Genomic DNA, 23,502 nt, shown 5'->3' with positions numbered 1-23,502 from the left:
ATAATAATTAATAATAATAATAACCTAAACCTATTGTTCTCATTTTTTTGGAGTTCATTTCAATAAGCATCATTTTATTTGTTCACATGCATTAAAAGAGGATATTCTTAGAAGAGGATCACAAGAGCTCAATAACTCAATAAAAGTCAATGCCTGACTTTTACAATATACTTTATTAGAAGAATATATCTACTGCCAAATGCACAGGTAACTTAGTACTATGGGCAGTTTCAGGCATTTACTGGAGTCTTTGTATATCCTGTGAGGATAATAGAATTGCTGCATACAGAGAGCATTCAGCATTGCCTTGCTGAAAAGAAACACCTTATAAGTGCTCAAAGAGCCACTAAGTTTCTTGCCTTTGTGAAACTTCAGTAATCATTAGATTGCATGCTGGAATGTTATTTGATTGTTGGTAACTTTCCACCAGAATTAATGTAAATTTTTACTCTAGATGGAAATGTTGGAGGCTAAAACACAATCACCAAGTCCTGATATTCAGTGAGAATGAATACTTTCTTTGCAAGATTTCAAAACAGAATATTTATATTCTATATAAACCATTGTTCTCTGAAGATTGGCACCTTGAAGATCTGAGGTACAGCCATCCATTAAATGGGATGTCATGCTAATGTGTGGGTTCATCATTTGCACAATTATTAATTCCTAAAAATGGCTAAAAATTTAGAAATCCTTTATTTTTCATACTCAAATGAAATTACATTCAACATCCTGTGGGAGGGGTGCTGTTGTGATGTGCCTCTGTCAAAAATATATTTTTCGCATATTACTATTTCATACACATATACCCCCATAAGTACATACAAATTCAGTGCATTCACTGGCATACAATTAAAAACAAAAATAAACACCAAAGTCCACTATGCAAGAAAGAATTTCTTGTCTCTGCTAATAACTGAGGTTTATTCATTGGTACTAAGAACTAAAGTTTTTCAAGAATTCTACATTCATAATTCTCACACTAGTCATGAGGTTAAGTGGAATTTTTCTCTATTTCATAAGTGAGGGGAAATTCCTTGCCCTAAACTCAGGTAGCAATAAGCTATCAAGTTCCCAGTCTTCAGGGAAGACTATCATTTTATCTGATTACCACCATCCTCAGGGAAGGAAATGTCATGCCTCTGCGTATTACATTCCAATAAACTGAATAGGTTCATGAAAGGACTTCCCGTTTGTAAACACAATCATGTTTTCATCTCTAGCAGTTCATGTCTAAAAGGTCATCAGTGACTTTAGTACATGATGTGCAAGAATGTGATTGTCTTCTTGCATGTCCAGTGCTTTGGGGAAAAACATTTTGTCACTCCTTTCCTCAATCTTCATCTCCCTTTTCCCTTAATGTCACAATGCTTCTGCTACTAAGCTTATATTTTTGTTGTTGTTATTTTCTTGTTGGGAAATAGGTCTTGAACTCTGGGCCTGGGCACTGTCCCTGAGCTCATCAGCTCAATGCTATAGCCCTATCCCTGAGCCACAGCAACACTTCCAATTTTCTAGTGACTAATTGGAGAGAAGTCTCACATTCTTTCGTGCCCCAGCTGACTTTGAACTGTGATCCTCAGATCTCAGCCTACTGCGTACCTAGGATTACAGACATGAGTCACTGCGTCTGGCTTATATTAGTATTTTGAAAGAAGTCAGTCTCCCTACTCTGTTTCTAAATCCTTCCCGATAATGTCTAAAATTTTATTTTGCCTTTGGCAGCAGTACACATTAGCCACAGAAAGCCCTGTTATTTACCTAGTGCATTGAAGTTTGAATTTGTGTTCCCCAGAAAGCCTCCCACTGAGAAGTGATGGATCTAATCAATGGATGGATCTCTTGATGGATTATTGAGAGTGGAACATCATTGAAGGAATTAGGTCACTTGGGCGTGTCCTGGAAAGACATACCTAGTTACCTAGTTCCTTGCCCCAAACCTCTGTCTCTAGTTCTTAGTTACCATGAGATAAAAAATTTAATCTACCACACTATCTTAATTTAACATGGTTTTGTTGTTGGTGGTGGTGGTAGTTTGGCTCGAACTCAGGGCCTGGGCGACATCTGGAAGCTCTTTGTGCTCAAGGCTAGCACCCTACCACACTGAGCCAAGCTCCACTAGATAATTGGAGATAAGAGTCTCACAAGGATTTTTTGCTCCAACATGGCATTGAACTGTGATCCCCATATCTAAGCCTTCTGAATAAACCAAGATTATAGGCATGAATCTAGCTGGGCGCAGTGGCTCATACCTGTAATCCTAGCTACTTAGGAGGCTGAGATATGTGGATCAAGGTTCAAAGCCAGCCTGGGCACAAAACAACCTGAAACTCTTATCTCCAATTAACCTCTAGAAAATAGGAAGTGGAGCTTGGCTCAAGAGTAGACTGGTAGCCTTGAGCTTAAGAGTTCAGGGACAATACCCAGGCCCAGGTGTAGGGTGGTAGCCTTGAGCTGAAGAGCTCATGGACAGGCAGAATTCAAGACCCATGACCCACACAAAAAAAATCTATCTCTCTCTCTCTCTCTCTCTCTCTCTATCTATCTATCTATCTATCTATCTATCTATCTATCTATCTATCTATCTATCTATCTGCCTGAATCATACCTGGCTTTCTTCAATATGTTTCAGGGTCCCCTCTCCAAACCCTGGGTTTTGCAGATCAGATTCAGTCTGACCTATATTCTTTCCAATGTGCCAGATAAATGTTGAATAATGGTGAAGGGCTATGAAGGAATGCTTACTACACTGCAATAAGCAGCTCTCAGAAGAGGAAATGTAGTATTTCCACTCATGCCCTCAGACATATGACTTAGCTTTAAAAAGGAGGAAGAACTGGGACAGAGGTGATAGGTAGGTATGGATAAATAGTCCCAGTCACAGATACATTACTGTGGTCGTAGGTGGCATTTGTCTGTAACAGATGGTCTAGCAACTCTTTGTCTTGGGATCAGAGTCATGACACTTGGAAGGTGTTCTAGTTCTACCTGGATTCCAAGATGGCTGCAGAATGAAGGTTAGGACTTTTATCCTGCCTTCAGTTAATTTATATGTTCAGGAAGGTGTCAGTTCTCCTCAGCAGAGGCAGCTGTCAAACTGCATTACATTCTCTGTTTCATCATGACCCAGAAACAACATAGTCAGCCAGGCATGGGCTAGGACCTCTGAAATCATGCTTCCAAATAACCCTTTTTTCTTTTAAAGTATTTTTTAATATCACAAATTTTAGCACAGCAATGATATGTCTTACTGACACAAAGTGGTGAGTACAATCTCTCCTCAAGTTATTTAAATCATACTTTTCATTATTCTTTGTATTTGGCTTTTATGAGTCATATTTCCTGTTCTCTGTTGTGGGTTTTCCTCGATGCCCTTAATAGGGATGCTTGAAGGTTGATAGAACACTCTCCTTCTCATAATATAGAATACAATCATGATCTTTCTTAAAGTAGCTCATGAATCTGTAGCCTTATTTGGGTAGACTAAGTCTGTTTGGTTTGAGGTCTGGCTCCTTAATGACTTATAAGAAACTGAGTGAGTCATTTTTAAAACTTTTCTGTAATTGATCCATTTTTTCTCATGTATAGGATGAAAGTAACAACGTTATCTCATAACACTGTTTTCAAAAATATAAGACTTAATGCATGGAAAGGGCTAAGAAGGATGCATGGTACATAAATAACTACACAACCCATCCCAGATGCAACTGTCTGTAGCTCACCATCTGTGTCAACCAGTTCCCAAACTGACTGTCCTCAGTTTTGGAGTTCAGAGTGAACTTTAGTTCCATCAGTGATGCTGCATTTTAATTCCAAGGACACAAGAAAAAGATGTGTGCATGGAAACAAGATGGAAAGAATTCATCTGACCAAGGCAGGTATGCGACAGAGAAAGAATGATGAAATTGACCGCCTCCTCCCCCTCCCCAGTCAGGACCTTCAAGACCATTTACTTCTGCCTCCTTCCTAGTACCTCCCTATGATGAATGCTGCTCCTTGGGTAATTAGTGGTTAGTATGGGGTTAGTACTTTCTCCTTAGGGGCAGAAAACTCCATGCCATTTCTAACCAAATTGAGGTATGTGCTTGTAAAAATCCCTTTTTTCATATATTTTTATTGTAATTAATAGAAGGGTTACATTATATTTGCCAGATAGAAGGTGCATTACTTCACATACATTGATACCCTTTCTCATGTCTTGGTCCCCATTTCCCTCCCCCTACCCTCACCCCTCATCTTGTTTTCCCCCCTTCTGAAATCCCCTTTGTCCTTAGCTTGAACTTTGTGCAACAAACTGCTACCTGAAGCTTCCTGTATATGTGTTGTGTCTCCTACATATACTTAAAATTGTGGGATGTGGATGGCAGCCTTGTACATGTGCGAATCTCTCGCCAAAATCTGTCAAACCACAATCTTTCACTTCTCTAATATCAGTGTACTCCATGAAAAAAAAAATTCTTTTTTTTACTAGTCCTGGGGCTAGAACTCAGGGCCTGTATACTGTTGTTGGGCTTTCTCAAGGTTAGAGCTCTACCTCTTCAGCCATAGCACCACTTCTGTTTTTTTCTGTGTATGTAGTACTGAGGAATCAAACCCAAGGTTTCATGCATGCTACCACTTGGCCATGCTCCTGGCCTGAAAATAAATTTTTTATTAGTAAGTTTTTAATTTCAATGTATAGAGGGGTTAAGTTATATTCACCAGAGAGAAGGTGCTTTACTTCTCATACATTGATATCCTTTCTTATGGTTTTGTCCCCCTTTCCCTCCCCCTACCCCTTATTTTTCCCCTCTTAATTCAAATAAACTAGTAAATATCTATATAATATACTAGGTAACAAAGTGTGATACTGTAACAATATGAGATTAACCAAAGGGCAGCACAAGAGAAGAGAGAAAAACATAATACATAAAGAATAACAGTCATTTATAATTAAGCTCTGAATTTTTAACCTCATGTTTTACTCTTGAGCAGTCTAGCCAGGCCTACCTACCATTACTGTTCACATAGCTCAGCCCTTCCCTTGCTCCTTCTTTTTGTTAAACTCCTTGCTTTGCCATTTTATATCTATGTGAGAACCTTCACTCATTTCTTTGTTGGAGATACCAGTGAGCTGGATGTTCATCTTATCCAACACCCTCTAGTAGCATTACTATGTGAATAGACCCATTCTTCACTGAATAGTAAAATAGAACATTGATGGATGTGAACTTTTACTGAACCTTCGCAAATGAGTGACAAAATCATGGCAATAATAAGTGGGTAATGATAATGAGAAATGAAAGCAGAAAGACACAGGGACTACCCGTTAGAGGCAATTGTAGTAGAACCTAAAGTGGTAATACAACCTCACTGCATTCCTTTGGAAGCTCTAGGCCACATTCTGGTGGTGACTCAGGATACAGCTTAGGGCTTCTGACTGACCAGCTGGCAACTAAACTGAAGGAACAATACGTGTTTATGGTTAAATTCCTCTGAATCATGAGATGATTTTAGTAGCACAGAAATTCTGTATTACCTCCAATTTCCAATATTGCAGAATTATGGGGCCAATTAATTGTGCTTAGTCTCTTTTAACAGTAGTTAAGACAGAGAATGAGTGAAGAAGAGGCCTTTGTGGGAGTGAGAGGCTGTTATAAGCCACAGTGTGCAATGTACTAGAAGATATTATTGTCTATCATGCAAATGCATAATATTTAAAATAGAATTATAACAATGCAGGCCAATAAAGTTTCACAGTAATCATGGAGTGATTACTATTTGCTTGCCTAGTTGAGGATTTCTAATTTTTCAAGCTTTTGTAGTAAACACTAAAATCCAATATTTAAACACTTTCAGGGATCTGACAGATTCCAGATCCAACAGATTTGTTGGATTGTTCAAACCTACAAATAATATAGCAGAGACTGTTGCTCAGCAATTAATTTTGATTTTCTCTTTAAAACTAAAAACACTTCCATTCTGGAAGGTTCCTAGGACATATTAGGTTACTGAGAAGTAAATAGTGTGGCCCTCTAGTATGTCTGCATGAGTTTTATTAGGAAATGTGCACCTTTCCCTACAATATCATTATACATAACACATACAACACTACCCCTCCTCTTTCTCCCCCTCCTCCTCCTTCTCTTCCTCCTCCCCCCTCATTCTCCTTCTTCTCCTTTTTCTTTTCCTTCTCCTCTTCCTCCTCCACCCCTCCCCCCTCCTCATCTTCCTCCTCCCCCTCCTTCCACCCCCTCCTTCCTCCTTCTTCCTCCTTCTTCCTCCTTCCTCCTCCTCCTCCTCCTCCTCCTCCTCCTCCTCTTTCTTCTTCCTCTTCTTCTTCCTCTTCTTCTTGAAGTAAAGGCCTTATGCTCACTTAACAGGTTTTCTTAGATGGTGTTCTATCACTTAATCCATGATACCAGACCAGCTTTTTGCTGGTTATTTTGGAGATGGATTCTCAAGAACTTTTCTGCTTAGGCTAGCTTCTACTCACAATCCCCCCTATCTCAGCCACCTGTGCTTGGTTGACACATACATTTCTAAGGAATGTACATGTATATTTATTTCGAGATACAAAGCTTTCAAATTCTAAATTGAAATTACAATTTTCTTTGTAAAAATGTCACTTACCACAAAATACTATAATTTACATTTAGAAAACCTTTTGTTTATAGTAAAGAGAACTATTTGGTTACATTCCCTTTAATCACAACCTCTTTACCATATGAATTTTGTATACTATGATAGGTAAGCTCTAATAATTTGGATAATTATTAACTGTAATAAAATTTCATCCTGAAAGGGGTAAGAGAATAGAAGGATGTTCCTGGGCTGGTTAAGGTTGGGAGAGATGAGGGAGAATAATGAAAGGGGTTTCATTGGTCAAGATGCATTGTATTCACAAACTGCCATATTGAATTGAAACCTCTTTGTAGGTTTCAGTTAGCTAAAAATGCTATTTTGTTAAATACTAGAAGTAAAATTGTAATTAACTTCCACCTGTTTTGAACTGAAAACTATGCAGCCCAGGAGATCCTTCAAATGCCTTAAAAGAATAAACAGATCATATGGCTAATGCTCATAAATCTCAAAGACATGTTAACTTATATCATTGAGACCATAATGGCAAGGGAATGTAAGTAAGAAATATGGAAAAAAATTAATAGCATACTCCAAATAATAATAATTTGCTCATTTATTCCTAATCTGATTCTCTCTACTAGATTGTTGTTGATATGTACTTCCATACATAATTCTCTACTACATAAAATAGTCTTCATGAAATAAAATGTCCCAGAGAGATGATAAAAGCACATGATGATTTGCCTACCAGTATGAGAGATCAGATCATTTCTCTGGGAATCTGTATTGCAGCCTCACTCTTAATCTTATGATTGATCACACCTCTGTTTTAAGAATGAAAACACATGCACAGTTCAGAAAATTTTAAACATTTTCTTTCTTCCTTTTCTTTTGTTTCTTTTTCTTTTTCTCCCCCTCTCCTTCCCTCCCTTCCCCCCTTCTTTCTCTCTGTTGTCTCTCTCTGTTTCTCTCCCTTTCTATCTTTTGTTGGTTTGTTTTTTTGCTTTGTGATTGATGTTGCGTGTAGACCTCATGCAACATCTACATTTTCATTCACGTCTCATACTCTGAGCCAATCTCCAATCTGGCTTTTTTGCTGGATAACTAGAGATGAGAGTCTCTGTGGTTTGTCTGCCCAGGCTGGCTTTGAACCTCACAGATTTTACCCTCCTGAATAGCTACAATTATAGGCCCAAGGCACAAGTCCTCCACTGATAATTCTCTTCTTTCTAAAAGGATGGTTTTGAAGAAAATCTATATCCTATAAGATATAAACAGTAATATTATTGTTTCAAATAGAGAAAATGAATGTCTCAAGTAGATGAAACACAAAGTAGTTACCAGGCACAGCAGGGTTCACTAAAAATAATACTTTAAAGTGGAAAATGCAAAGTACATTTTGATGCACAGAAACAGGAATTGGCTTAACTAACCACACATTAACAACCTTATGGAATGAAAGGTAATATATGAAGAAATTTAAGATTAATATTCTGGAAAAAATATCAATCTACTTATTGGCTAAAACAGACCATTTTGGTCCCACCTCCTTTGTTAGTTCTCAGGCACTATCCTCAGCTTGGGCAGAATTATTTGAGCTCTGCTTGTCACATTTATAGGTAAATATATAGTATATGGAGGATGGAATTTTTATTAGAAAGAGATGCATAAAAGAAACTTTCAAAGAGATGCATAAAAGAAACTTCCAACTATAAACTTTAGTGGCCACCTGCTTTTCATACTAAATTGTTCATACTAAAATCATATAAATACATGAATGAAATGAGAACCTGTATAAAGTTAGTACATCCTAAATATTCAAGAGCTGAGTGAACAAAAAGAGATTTCGGGGGCCGGGAGTTTGGCCTAGCAGTTAAAGTGCTTGCCTAGCATGCATGAAGACCCGGGTTCGATTCCTCGGTACCACATACATAGAAAAAAGCCAGAAGTGGTGCTGAGGCTCAAGTGGTAGAGCTGTAGCCTTGAGAAAGTCCAAGGACAGTGCTCAGGCCCTGAGCTCAAGCACAGGACTGGCAAAAAAAAAAAAAAAAGAGATTTCGCTCTTTTTATGATTTCTCCTAGATAATGTTTAAATGTATATCTATTAATCCATCTAATACTTTTCTTTATAATTTCCAAACAAATCAATATTATTTCACATATATGTAATTATTTGCAAAGAGCTTTCCATGCTTACATATACATTTTGAGTGCTTATCAGTATTGTAGCCTAATTAGATGTATTATAACTTATAAATGTTTATTAATAAGAGATGGGCTTTCTTTCATTAAATTTTCATCACAACTGGGCTGTGGTGTTCATGCCTACAATCCTAGCTCAGTAGGAGGCTGAGATCTGAGGATCGTGATCAAAGCCAGCTGGAGCAGAAACGTCCTTGAGAGCCTTATCTTGAATTAACCAGCAAAAACTTGGGAGTGGAGGTGAGACTCAAGAGGTAGAGCTCCAGCACAAGCCAAGTGAGAAGTGGCCTTGGGTTCAAGCCCTTGTACCATCACAAATGTTGTTTTCATCATGCATGTCCAAGCTCTTCCATTGTTATGAGAACCTAATTTCACTGAGGCCCAAAGGCAAGTCCTACCTAACTTTGCCTACTGTCTAGTCTAGTGGTTTCATGTGATGGACTGAATTACAGACCTCATATTCTAACAATTGGAAATAAAAGTAGTCAGGCAAAAACATTTCTAATGGTCTCTTCTAGAATGAAACTTGAAATAACTGGAAAATAGAATACAGGCATTTTGTGCTTTAAAGGAGCAGAGTGATTCCAAAAATTCCATGGTGAAATCAATCAGCTTACTTTAAATTTTTTTTAATGTCTCACAGAACCCATGTTAAATGCATTAGTAGAATACAGATGAAGTACAGAAAGATAGGGAAGAATCTTAAACATGTAAGTGGAGTTTACTCCCTTCCCCTCCTCTTTCCTCTTGTCTTCTCTCCCCGCCCCTCTCTCTTTTCTTCTTTCTTTTCTTTCTTTCTTTTAGTGCCATTAAGAGGGATGGAACTCAGAGTTCTGGCACTGTCCCTGAGCTTGTTTGCTCAAGCTTGGAGACACAGCCTCACTTCTGGCTTTTTGGTGGTTAGTTTAGAGACAACAGTGCCATAAACTTTCTTACCCAGGCTGCCTTTGAAACATGGTCTTCAAATTTCAGCCTTCTGCTTAGTTAGGATTGCAGACATGAGCTACCAGCGCCCAACAACTGAGTTATTTTTTATTTGCATAGATGATCACCTAACACCTTGCTTCTCTTCAAGCACTTATGAACCTCCAAATTGCATTAAAATGTTATGGGAAAAATGGAAACATCTCCATTTTCCTCATGCTTTCTAAACATGTATTTCTTATGCTACAGACTTAAAGAATTCCCACAATGGACTAATTGAGCTAGTAGAAATAGATACAATTTCTATTCCCAAGTGGAAAGTAGGGATATCAGCTATAAGAACTTTAGGAAGTGAGCCTTTACAAAGGCAAGGACTTAGGGCTGAAGATTTTCTAACTCAAAGCCAAGGTACCAAAATTGTGAGCACTTAAAGAGTGCTCCCATATAATTTGCAATATAAATTTAACCCAGCTTCCAGAAACTGTGGTTTTTCAAGGAGACATTAAAAACCCATCCAAGCTATAAATGGCTATGGGTAAATCAATGCAAGGAATCATTAAAAAAAAATGACATGGCAGCCTAGACTATAAAGGCTTTTTAAATGAAAACAATACCTACAAATGGTTCTAAAATAAAATATTCAAGTCTTCTTCCATAGGAACTAAAGGACAAAAAAGGACTATACAAGAAGAACGTTGGGAAACAGCAGAGTAATCCATTTTCTTTAGATAGGAACTCTCTTCTATGAGAGAAAGCCATCAAGTTACCCTATATGGATTCTGGCTGCCTTTAAATCTCACTGAAATGCAAGTTTTATGTTGTCAGAATGTAAGTCTAACTACAAGATGAATTCCAAAGCCCTAACACCAAAGGCTATTAACATCATGACCCAATTATGTACTTATCCATGCTCAATTCACTTCCAAAAATGCATTGTGATTTGCATACATGTCCAGACTCACTGGCACTACCTGGACTCCTTCCTTCTCTTCCTACTCAATTACTTTGCTACATGTCCTTGATGTTTTTGTCCATTCCCCAAAAGCATGAAGCATAGCACCAAAATCTATTCTAACATATTACTTCAACTTATATGTTCACTCTTGCCTGAATTACATCCAACATTTATGAGTTGTTTCATTTGTTTTGGCAAAATTGGAGTTGGAACTCAGTGCCTCTAGTTTGTTAAGCTTGCTTGGTCCAGAAGAACCCTTCCACCTGAGCTATTCCATCAGCCTAGCATTTTGCTGGTGATTTTGGAGATGGAATCTTGCATCAAAATGGCTTCTAATTACCATGCTCTGGATCTCAGACTCTTGAGGAGCTAGGATTACAGGCAAGAGCCACCCTTGCCCAGATATAACTCATGTTTTAATGGAACTATATTTCAAGTTTTGTGCTATCTATGGTAAGACTAAGCAGTAAATAAAGCAGACATAGTCCTAGCCTTTAGAGTATTATTGCTGATGGCAAAGAAAAATAAAATAATTTTGAACACATTCATGTCAATTTCAATTTCTCTCATCATGCATCTCCCAAATTACCCTTCTAGCCTGGTAACTGTAAGAAATCTCAGCTTATTCATTTATATGTCAGTCTCTCAAGGTCAAAAACCTGTTGATGGTAGAATTTCTGTGATTCTCCTTTATTGCTCTAAGTTCCTAGAACATTGGTGTTCACAAACGCACATGCACAGATATTCATGCATAAGCATGCAATTGTATAAACTCATAAGCATGCGTATGTATAATATATGTATTGGTATAACATAGCTTTTGGAACACAGGTAGATTACACCTACATACATGTTTATGTGCATGCATGTTTATGCCCATACATGCATAAACTCACATGCAGGAACATTTAGGATAATGAAAGGTATGCTAAATGTCCTATGGCTTGATGACAGCAGATAACCTACAGTTGAATTAGTGATGCCTATGGCACTTAATTCAGTTGGACAGTAGATACATACTGTCAGGTTTTGAAATCATTTCTGCAAAAAAGGTCTCCAAATTTCTTTATAATGCACTTAATGTTTAATAAGCCTGTCATAAAAGCTTTCTTATCTAAAGTTGGCACTGGATATTTTTCTAAGATCACTGCAAATTTTGATTAGTCATATGTTGGAGGTACTCTGTGTAATTATGGTTTGGCGCTGTACCCATTTTTACTTAGATTATCATAAAGTACATTTTTGTAATGAACATAGTATATCTTTCTTTGGTTTCTGGTAGATATAACTTTATTTAACAATAAAGTTTTCATCAAAGTAAAAAAATCATGTTTGAAATGCTTCTTAAAGAGTGTAACAAAAGACCTAAACCCAATTCCTAGATAAAAATGGGCTTTTTCTGCATCACATTTTTATATGTATTTATTGTAAAAATTTGGACAGGCTACATAAAATCTGAGGAGATGGCAGGCACCAATGACTCCTACCTATAATCCAGAGTTACTGAGGTTTGAGCATCAAGATTCAAAGCATATTAAAGCATAAAATCTGAAAGACTCTTATCTTCAAGTAACCAACATACAAAAAAAAATAGAGGTGTGGCTCTGTTAGAATGTCAGCATTGAGTCAAAAAGTCCATTAAGAAAAGGCTCATAGTTCAAGCTCCATTACTGGCACACAAAAATGACAGAAGGAAACAAGGTAAGGATTGGATGCAAAAGGAAAAGGGGAGAAAGGAAGAACTAATTTCTGGGGTTTATTTACACCTATGAGTCCTAACTCATACATGAACAAACCTATAGAACAGTGAGAAGCATGTGTACACTCAATGAATGAAACACTGGTAGTAATTACATCATTTTGGGTGCTAGGTGGGAATATCACTTTTAGAACCCATAGAAGCACATGAAACTAACCTCAGGAATTATTAATATTGTGTGGCACCTCCAGAAAGTATCCCTTTTATGTATATTTTCCTGGATCTCTTCTCATTTGATTTGGACCATGCAAGTAGTCCTGCCGATTGAAAAATCAACCTGCAGGCATTACTCTGATGCATCTCAGACAGGCTGAGAAGTTGAAGATTCTATGATGAGCTCCAAAACTAACAGTGGTAAGAGGAGAATGTGCTTTTCAAGTGGATTATGTTCTGCTCAGCCAGGGCTAAGGTCATGAAAGGATCTAAACACACCACTTACTATAACTTGCACAGAGCTGCTTCTTTCTCCTAGACGTATTCCACAGAGACATTGTCCAATGTACCAGGTAATGTACAGAGCAAAGCACTGTGCAAGTGTTTTTTACTTTATTTCTGTCAGATGCTCTCAAGGAAATCCAATTAACAATGAAAGCCATATGGTTTTCATTCTCCCTTGGTCTATATGCATGAAATGACTCCCAGCTAAAGTTGATGACTGGCTCCGGTTTGACGATTAGGCATGCTGTATTGGAATTTAATTTTGGGAATGTCCCAGGCCTTCTGAATAGTAGAGAGGAGTCTTTTGAATGTGGCTCCCATCTAGAACTAAAAATTTGATTCCTCACTTGGGAAGTTGGTTGTAAGGAAACTGGATTCCCCTCATTAGGAGACATATCTTCTGCTTTTGTTCAAACTATAATGATTATAATTTTCAGATTATAATGTGGTTCTGTATGTTATTAGAAATTGGAATGGATATGAATTGCATATACTCAGGCACAGGTGGCTCACACAGATAATTCTAACTACTCAGGAGGCTGAAATCTGGAGGATCACAATAGAAAAGTTCATGAGACCCAATATCAAAAGTAACTAGTAAAAAAAAAACTGCATGGATGTGGGACTAATCCAGCAAATTGCAAGGCTCTGAGTTCAATCTCCTGTACCAACAACAAAAAAATAAAAATACATTACACTTTACAAGCTCATATCAATTTTAATGTCTAAAGTACTTCTGTAAGGTAATTGCATAGTTACCAATTTTTAAATTAAGCTTCTTCTCTATTTGACATTGTGCCAGATCCCCATAGTTCCTTTGCAGAAACAGTGTATTTGTGAGCTGAAGTTCATTTGAGATGAAAAAGCTAAAGATCAAAAGGCTCAAAAAATTGAATTACTCCAAAACTAATCTCCAAAGTATCAACTACCCCATTAAAAGATGGGACAAAGACTTAAAGAGAGTCTTCTCTGAAGAAGAAATAAGAATGGCCTATAGACACATGAAGAAATGCTTGACATCTCTGGTCATAAAAGAAATGCAAATCAAAACAACTCTAAGATTCCACCTCACTCCAGTTAGAATGGCCATGATAAAGAAATCTAATAACAACAGATGCTGAAGGGGATGTGGCCAGGAGGGATCACTACTACACTGTTGGTGGGAGTGAAAACTTGTTCAACCACTATGGAAAGCATTATGGCAGTACCTCAAAAGACTAAATACAGAGCTCCCCTATGACCCAGCAATTCCACTACTTGGCATTTACCCAATCTTCCAGAAACAAGGGCATACGAAATCCACTAGCACAACAGTGTTCATTGCAGCACTATTTACCATAGCAAAGATATGGAACCAACCCAGATGTCCCTCAGTTGATGAGTGGATCAACAAGATGTGGCATTTATACACAATGGGGTTCTATGCTGCAGTCAGAAAGAACGACATCACCCCATTTGTAAGGCAATGGAAACACTTAGAAAAAAAATCATATTAAATGAGGTAAGCCAGGCTCAAAGGAACACAGGCCCAATAGTCTCCCTTATTTGTCATAATCAGTAGAAATCTTGGGCTCTCCTAGCAGAGATTTACAATAGAACAAAATCTAGAGGCACTAGGCCAAATAGTATGACACTAAATGTAAGGACCTCCAGGATAAGGAAACAAAAGGAATGACTGTTGTTCTTAATGTACTATGTTATCTCTCATCTCTTTTGCCATCCCTTGGTTATCTCATATTGTTACAATGTTTCATCTTGTTATCTGATATATTTTATATGTGCTTAATTGTTATTTGAAATTGGATAGGGAAGGGGGAAAATCCAGAAAAGCAGGGGGAGGGTGGGAGGGAATGGGGACCATGTCATGAGGAAGGGTATCAATGTTTGTGAAGTTATGCACCTTCTATCTGGTGAATATAATGTAACCCTTCTATTAATCACAATAAAAAAGACTAAATTAAAAAAAAAACAGAAAAAAACCCTAAAGATCAGAGATTGTAGCTGACATGAGTAAGCCTGGATTCTAGAAAGTGTCAGACACAGGATATAATTCTAGGTGTTTCAGTAGTACATAGCATATCCTATGGTGGCTCCTGTATCAGGTTAGTCCGTCCCCACCCCACCCCCTTATCTCAATCTTGAGATACTATTTGCTTTTCTCAATTGTCATTCATTCATTCGTGCACTCATGCATTCAGTGATCATTTCTAGAGCACTTACTATGTTACAGAGCATCATTACAGATTATATAGAGATGAACTAACTGACCACTATTGTCATAGAAATTAAATCATAGGAGAGAATCGGACAAGTGAATATAAATATAATTTTAATTATGGTAAGTAGTAGGAAAAATAGTCAAACTAATGTGCAGAAGGTGGGCAGGGTAATTGGGGACAAGGAGTAATAAAGTATCCTGGGGAAGGAACATCCTAAGATAAGTGTGTGCCTGGATTTTTGGAAGGAGAATGATGACGTATGGGATCTCAATGAAGAAAAGGATCCTGGAGTATAAAGAATTATGAGGAGGAAGATTGAACTTGATGATGGAGAATGAGGTTTCAGGATCTAGCTTGTCAAGAAGAAAACACCTCCAATGCAGGGCCTAAAAGATACAATTCCTAAGCATTTCCAGTTAAAAATGAATGTGTTGAAGGAAGGACTTTCTACAAATTGCTGAAAGTCACCTTTATTCTTTGAGGTGTTCAACTTCTTGAGAAGGGGGGAGATACAAATTTCCTACAGTTAGATCCAAAGGAGCCCAAAAAGCAGAAACAATGGGATTTCCAAGAAACCAGAGTTTTAGTGACAGACGGGGTAAAGTAGAAAAATAAGGAGATACCTTTTGGCACTCTTTTGAGACACATTTATCATTAATCAAGGAAAGAGTATCATTCATTTACAAACCATTATGAAATCCAAACACAAAGCCCTTTCTGGCCCAGGGTCAGCATGAAGTCAATACCAAACAAACAACAATAAAAAAGAAAAACCTAACCAATAAACAAACATTAAAAAAGTAATTCAATCAATCTTTCTAACTTAGGCAAATGAAAAGTATCATTAGCAAGCCCTGTATCTATCTTTATCATTTTCTCTGAATACCCATATGCTTAGAACTCATCTTCAATCTTCAGAGTCCTATTAATTTCACAATTGGACCTTTAGGATTTAGTCCTCTTTCTTACTAGTAGTTTTCCAAAAAACAATTGGATCTGTTTGTCCAGTTCCTCTGAAATTTGCATCAAAGTCTAGCAATTGTCTTTTTCATAGGTGAACTCAGGCAGACACTAAACTAAAGGCAGTGAAGAAATAAGCTTTTCTTATGTCAGAGCTGCTTCTAAATTCTAAATAAAAAGAGATCCAAGAAATTTTCTGTTACCTGGACAACATTTACTCCAATTCAGCATTGTACTGCAGCAGGCATCACAATAGAAATTCATTATTTGCATCCTGCTTTAATTTTGTTTTGCAATAACTTCAGGTAGCTTGTTGGTTTTGCTCTTTTTAATATTATTGGGCCTTCCCCAACACATATAAAATTTGTGTGTGTGTGTGTGTGTGTGCACGCACACGTGTGCATATACACATACACATGCACATGCTGAGAATGAAACTTTAGGCCTCATTCATATAAGATGCATATGTAAAAATGTTGGAATTTGTTAGAAAACTGCATTATTATTTGACCACTTCCAATGGAGCAGCTTATTCAAAACAGTCCTCTACAGACCAGGTTTTACATGTGCGATATATGTACATGTAACGTGGTGTATAGACCATTCCTTTGAGGGAGGAAGTACAAACAACTGTAGGCATTGTGGAGTCGTATGTAAGAGTGTATCATCTTGCCTACATGATGGTGTGTGAAAGAAAATACAGAGAAGATATCCGAATAATCTATTTAGATATGCATTATTAGATGTGAAATTTAGAAATTGAGCATTGCAAAATATGGCACTTCTCTTTTCTCTCACTCTTACCATGTATTACGATCAACGGAGCTCTGATACTTTGTGTATAAATAAGTAAAACACTACTATATCATATCTGTAGTGTGTATCTGTGTGTGTGTTGGCACTTGATTTAGAACTCAGGGCCTGAGAACTGTATCTTAGCATTTTGCTCAAATACAGTAATTAATCATCACTTGACCTACTGTTTCATTTCTAGCTTTTTGCTGGTTAACTGGAGCTAAGAGTCTCACATATTTCCCACCAGGGCTTGGTTTTGAAGACATTCTCTTTAAACTTTGATTAGCTGGGATTACAATTATGAGCTGTTGATGCCTGTCTTTAATATTTAAAAAACAATTCTTCTGTACAAAAAAAATTTAAGCACATATAAAAGACGGGAGAATTGTGCAAGATAGTATCTTTATTGTCCTCATCTAGTTTCAGTAAGCACTCATTGAGTGCTATTTTTCATTTAATGTCTTCCTCCTCCCTTAATTTTGGCTCAAGCATTTTAAAGCATTTTAAAGCTAATTCTAGAGTATAAGAAGAGTGCTAAAGGTGCTGTAAAAACATCAATGCCAGACTGTCACAAGATTTCCCATGTGCTGCCTTAAGTAGGGCTTGTGTGATTTTGTCCTTCGTTCTCCTTCAATGCCGTTTGAGGACTAGGAAACAACATGGTTGCTTTCATTACTTAGAGACTTGGGGTCATCTAGGAAAAAGGTGACTGAGGCTTTTAATGTTCAGTTAAGCAAGGAGTCTTCAGAGTCCACAAAATAAGAGGAAGCCAGGAGGCAATGGTTCATACCTGCAATCCTACCTATTCAGGAAGCTGAGATCTGAGGATCATAGTTGGAAGCCTGGACAGGAAAGTCTGTGAGACTCTTTAACCAACAAAAAGCCAGAAATGGAAGCTGTGGCTCAAGCAGTAGAGGGCTAGCATTGAGCAAAAGGCTCAGGAAAAGTACCCAGGCCCTAGATACATGGGCACATGCTCACAGGTGTGTACACACACACACACGCACACGCACACACACGAGAGAGAGAGAGAGAGAGAGAGAGAGAGAGAGAGAGAGAGAGAGAGAGAGAGAGAGAGAGAGAGAGATGAGGGGGGAAGGAGGGAGGGAGAAAAGAAAGCAGAGAGGAAGAAAGAGGGGGAAAGAAAAGTCACATTTCAATTATGGGGATTCATACTATTTTACTTTAAACACAAAACATTCTTAGAGTGACCCAGATTTATCAGCGTCACTGGCAGTAACAGAATTATTTCTCTACTTCATGAGAAGAAAGCATCAGGGTTTTACTGATCCCTCCTTTTCCCAGCTCTGTGGCACCGACCCAAACTTAATATAGAAAATTATAGATCCTGGCCCAAGGTAATTTTAATCTCTGCTCATAATAACAGGCCTTTAGCTGCCAAGGGCAAAGGCTTTGTTTGCAGAATTTGGGACTCTGACCCTGAGTTACAAAGTCATAACTAGGAAGACAAAAGAAAGTTTCTAGGACTTAGGACTTAATATCTTCTTGTAGTAGTTACATGGAAAATAAAATAACATGGAAACTATGATTCACTAAACGTCCTTCTTGTACAACATTGTACATGACATCAGAAAAGGCAAGAGCCCCTGGTAATGGAAACCAGTTTATTGGACATGATTGAAAAGAGAAAATGTGTGTTCTGTTTATCATTTTAGAGGTTTCAGTCAATTACCTCTTGCAAATAAGGCTTTCCCAAGCTGTGTCATGTAGCAATCTTTTTTTCTTTTTTTTTTTTTTTTTTTTACCAGTCCTGGGCTTGGGCTCAGGGCTTGAGCACTGTCCTTGGACTTTCTCAAGGCTAGCACTCTACCACTTGAGCCTCAGCACCACTTCTGGCTTTTTGCTATGTATGTGGTATCAAGGAATCGAACCCGGGTCTTCGTGCATGCTAGGCAAGCACTCTACCACTAGGCCAAACTCCCGGCCCCATGTAGCAACCTTTTAAAATTTTATGTTATGTTACCATCTATCATCTGAGTCAAGCGATATGTTCTTTTGTATTTTTTTTTACTTCCTCCTAAATACTATGTGGTAGACTCTCCTTATGTACTTCACCAGCTCAAAATTCCAGCCCAATACTTGACTTCATTAGAGCAAGAAAACACACACACACACACACATACACACACCAATTCTTTATAAAGTAAGCAAAGTATGCATTTGGCCAAATCCTTCATTTGAAATACATTTTCTGGGTCTGATCCTCAAATAAAATTCCATTTCAGGAGTTTCCTTAATGTACATTTATGAACTTCCTTAAGTTCCGAAGTTTCATAGGTACCACCCTAGACTATTTTCTTAAAAATTACCATCATCCCCGAAAACTCTACAATATAAATTATAAATTTCTGTATGCTCATCTGAGCTATCTATCTCCTGCTTAACAATCTCAAATACTTTGATGTCATAGGACTTACAAAAAGAAATATCTCCACTTACCTAAGTAGTTACATTTCTAACAATAAAAGAAAAAAAGAAATTTCAGCACTATTTTGTTAAAATATGCATGTGGGCACTTAGATGGTTTTAACAAATCATCAGACAAAAATGAACATTTTGTTCCCTTTTTTGTTGGTTGTAGAGGTTGAACTCTAGGCCTGGGGACACTGTACCACTTGAGCCACAGCAGCATTTCTGGCTTTTTTTTATGTATATGTGGAATTGAGGAATCAAACCCGGGTCTTTGTCCATGCTAGGCAAGCACTCTACCACTAGGCCAAATTCCCAGTCCAAAAAAACTATCATTTTTTTTTTAAGAGGGTTGCCTACAGAAGACTAGTGCTTGATTTCATTCATTTCCTATGTCAATGGGATGAGGTAAGACCTGTTTTGCAAAGAAAGAAATGGAGAGTCAGAGTTCTCAAAGTTTGTCAAACTCAGTTAGCGAGGTTCTTTGATGCAAAATTTGATTGCTTCTTGAATAATCCTAAGGCTGGTGATGAAGATGATATTTAAACCTGACATCTTGTTACACATTACGGGAAAGCTCCTTCATGCTCCCCTCCCTCTATGCCTCCCTAGCCTGGGAAACAGCAAATATACCTGGGCCCATTTCTAACACAGGCCTGGGACCCCTCCCATTTAGCTATCAAGTCCTTGGAGATCAAATGACCTACTTGTGTACAAATAGCTCTGAGTGCAGCATAGACTCTTGTGCAACTAAATTTGTAGAATGGATAAAGATGAGCACTTTTAAGTATTACACACTGAGATCTGATGATTTATCTATTACTTCAACAGCATACCGCTTATAAAAATTCAGAGCCAGCAATTTATTAATTCCCAAAGTGAGGTACATTATTATTTCCATTTTACTGATTCTATAAATATGTCTTAAAGATATTTAAGAACTCACTCAAACACAGATAATTAGTAACTAGATGGAAATGATGGCTCATTTAAATCTAGTCAAACTGTCCACCAAAGCTGTATTCAGTTCCATTAATGGGATTCATTTTTTTAGAGAAAATATGTTCAAATTATACAACTATGATATTAATCATGCTTTAAGTTGCATAACTTCCTAGATAAAGTTTGTATTTAAAGACAACCAAAAGTTTTATTGTCTTTCCAAGCAATATGTCCGAATTCTCATCAGTTAATAGCAATATTGTTGTACTCTGTGTTCCTAAATAAACCTTAATATAACACGCTAAGCACAGATTTTTTTGAGTTTTTATTTATCAGCTAAGACATAAGTGCTTTATAATTTTTAACTCTTGCTTGTTCTACATTGTTATCACAAAATATAGGAATTAATTACAGCTGAAAAATTATGACAAAGTTTCCTAGTCTGTCTCAATAAAAAATTATTTGAAATTAAAATACTATTAAAATGATCAAGAGATTTTTCTATATAAAGCTCTATCTTTTGTCTTTTTTCATATATTTTTATTGTAATTAATAGAAGGGTTACATTATATTCACCAGATAGAAGGTGCATTAATTCACATACATTGATACCCTTTCTCATGTCTTGGTCCCATTTCCCTCCCCACCACGTCCACCCTGCATCTTGTTTTCCCCCCTTCCCTATTCAATTTCAAATAACCAAATACAAATATAACCAATATATCAGGTAAAAAAGTGAGATACTGTAACAATATAAGATAACCAAGGGACAGCAAAAGAGATGAGAGATAACATAGTACATTAAGGACAACAATCACTCATATGGCTTTTGTTTCTATATCCTGGAGGTCCTTTCATTTAGCGTCAGTCATACTGTATGGCCTTATGTATCTAGGTTTTGCTCTATTGCAAATCTCTGCTAAGAGAGCCCAAGGTTTCTACTGATTATGACAAATGAGGGAAACCATTGAGCCTCTGTTCCTTTGAGTCTGGCTTACTTCACTTAATAAGATTTTTCTAAGTCTTTCTATTTCCTAACAAATGGGGCGATGTCATTCTTTCTGACAGCAGCATAGAATTCCATTGTGTACAAATACCACATCTTTTTTTCTTTTTGTCAGTCATGTGGCTTTAACTCAGCCTAGGTGCTATCGCTGAGCATTTCAGCTCAAGGCTGCCACCCTACCCCTTGAGCCACAGTGCCACTTCCTGGTGGTTTTCTGGTGGTTAATTGGAGATAAGAGTCTGTCACTTTAGTTCCTGGGCTGGCTTTGAACCGTGATCCTTAGATCTCAGCTTCCTGAGTAGCCAGGATTATATGTGTGAGCCACTGGCGTCCAACTATCTGTATCTTTTTGAAGACAGCCAAAGTCTGATATGAAAATGTGAAACAACATAATATTAATGTGAACCAATGGAAGAATGCAACCAAGTTTTAGTCTGCAGTTTTCTATATCCATCAAAGGTACAGATTATACTTCCTATGAGCCAAATAGCTGCAAACAATTTCTACTATTGGCTTATTTTTTGTATGTGTGTAGGTGTGCCAGGGGAGGCTTTGAACTCAGAATTTATTTTCATGCTTGGCATTTCTTCCCAAGGCTGGAGCTCCATCACGTGAGCCACACTTCCACCGTCAGCTTTTTTTTTTTTTTTTTTTTTTGCTGACTAGTTGGAATCAGGAGTCAAATCAATTTATCTTTCTGGGCTGGCTTCAATCCATGATCCTCAAATCTCAGACCCCTGTGTAGCTAACACTACAGATATGAATCACCAGCACTCAGCTTGTACTATTGTGTTCTTTATACTCAAAGATAAACAACAGATGTAATTCCTTTCCTATTATAAAGGAGAAAAAATGTAACTTGTATTGACAAACTTTTTGTATGAGGTAACAAAGGACTTTGTAACAAATTATAAACTATTAAATGTGTTTTCAGTAAAGATAAATAAAAACAGTACATACCTAGGAATAACATTTCTGCTATCGCAATGTTTTCAAATCACAAATATGCTTATGACATAAAAATCACTGAAGTCCTCTATTTGCTTATCTGCCTGCACCAGTGTCTTGAAATGTGATGTTTATTTGCAGTAAATAGATGGAGTTAAGGTCTACAAGAACCAGGTTCAAGGATAATGTGTTCTTCTAGGAAAGGACAGCATATTTTCATTTGAATGTATTCAGATCCATGTAAGAAAAACAGGAAAAGCCTTTGATCTTGGCCATAGTTACCAATAAACACACTGGAAAACCTGTAGAACCTGATCTACTTATGGTGAAAAATGTGACCTTAAATCTGGCATCCAATCTATGTGCTTTGCATTACCAAGGACATGTGGTTCCAATGGCAACACCTCCTGGCATGGAATGTGAAATGACTTGGGGTACAAAGGTTATACTGGCTTCCCTTAGCTATTCAAATAAATTTCCACAAGCTTACTTGCTTAATAGAAAACAAATCGATCTTTTTTTCTCTGCTCTCTGTTGTCTGTGGTGACTATTCCCATGCCTCTCAGCTGTGTACATTCCTTGGCTCATGGCTCCTCCATGTCACTCTAGTTTCTTGCCTCTGTCACTACATAACCTGTGACAATTCTGACGTTTCTGTCTCATGCCTATAAACACCCTGACAGTTATGTTGAGCTCATTTGAAAAAGCAAGGATATTCTTATGACTCAACATTCTTTAATCGTATCTGTACGGTAAAACAACATCTGTTAATCTGGGAATGAACACTTATGGAGTGCAATTCAAGTTACCCCAGGGGAAAAATAAATGTGGGAAAAACATGAATAAAGATGGAAGATGTACAAATCTTTGTTTAATAACTGTAATAATTATTTTGTTCATTTATTCACCTATTTAGTCATCAAATAAAGTCTGGTCCAGAGTAGACACACTTTAAGTATCAACTAAATCAACCAACCTGATGCTAGGTTCAAATTCTTATGGCTTTTGTATGTCTAGGTGTCATAATTAATACTGAGAAGCAAATTGCATATTTTGAACAAACTTTAAAAGTAGGGTTTTTTTTCCTGGAAGCTGGTGGCTTATGACTGTAATCCTAGCTAATCAGCATTCTGAGTTCTGAGGATCTGAACTAGAAGTTAAATCACAAGGTTCTTATCACCAATTAAGAAATATAAAGTCAAAAGTGGAGGTGTGGCTCAAGTGGCAGAGTACCAACCTTGTTTAAAATGCTAAAGCATAGGCCAGGAATAAGAACAGGAGGAGAAGAAGAGTGGGGAGGAGGAGGAAGAAGAAGAGGAGGAGGGAGAAGAAAGACAGATAGGAAGGAAGGAAAGAAGGA

The 23,502-nt window shown here is 37.4% G+C and overlaps 1 protein-coding gene across 5 annotated transcripts in view; it reads right to left on the bottom strand.

Annotated features, from left to right (window-relative positions):
- The window catches only part of Rbms3 (RNA binding motif single stranded interacting protein 3), a 765,138-nt gene that overhangs the window by 146,946 nt on the left and 594,690 nt on the right, over positions 1-23,502 (bottom strand). The gene's annotated exons all lie outside the window — the stretch shown is intronic.

This window comes from Megascapheus bottae, chromosome 18, assembly GCF_031878675.1.
Source record: "Megascapheus bottae isolate mThoBot1 chromosome 18, mThoBot2.hap1, whole genome shotgun sequence".
NCBI classification, from domain to species: domain Eukaryota; kingdom Metazoa; phylum Chordata; class Mammalia; order Rodentia; family Geomyidae; genus Megascapheus; species Megascapheus bottae.
The sequence above is the reverse complement of the archived record's forward strand: the minus strand, read 5'-3'. Positions and strand labels throughout refer to the sequence as shown.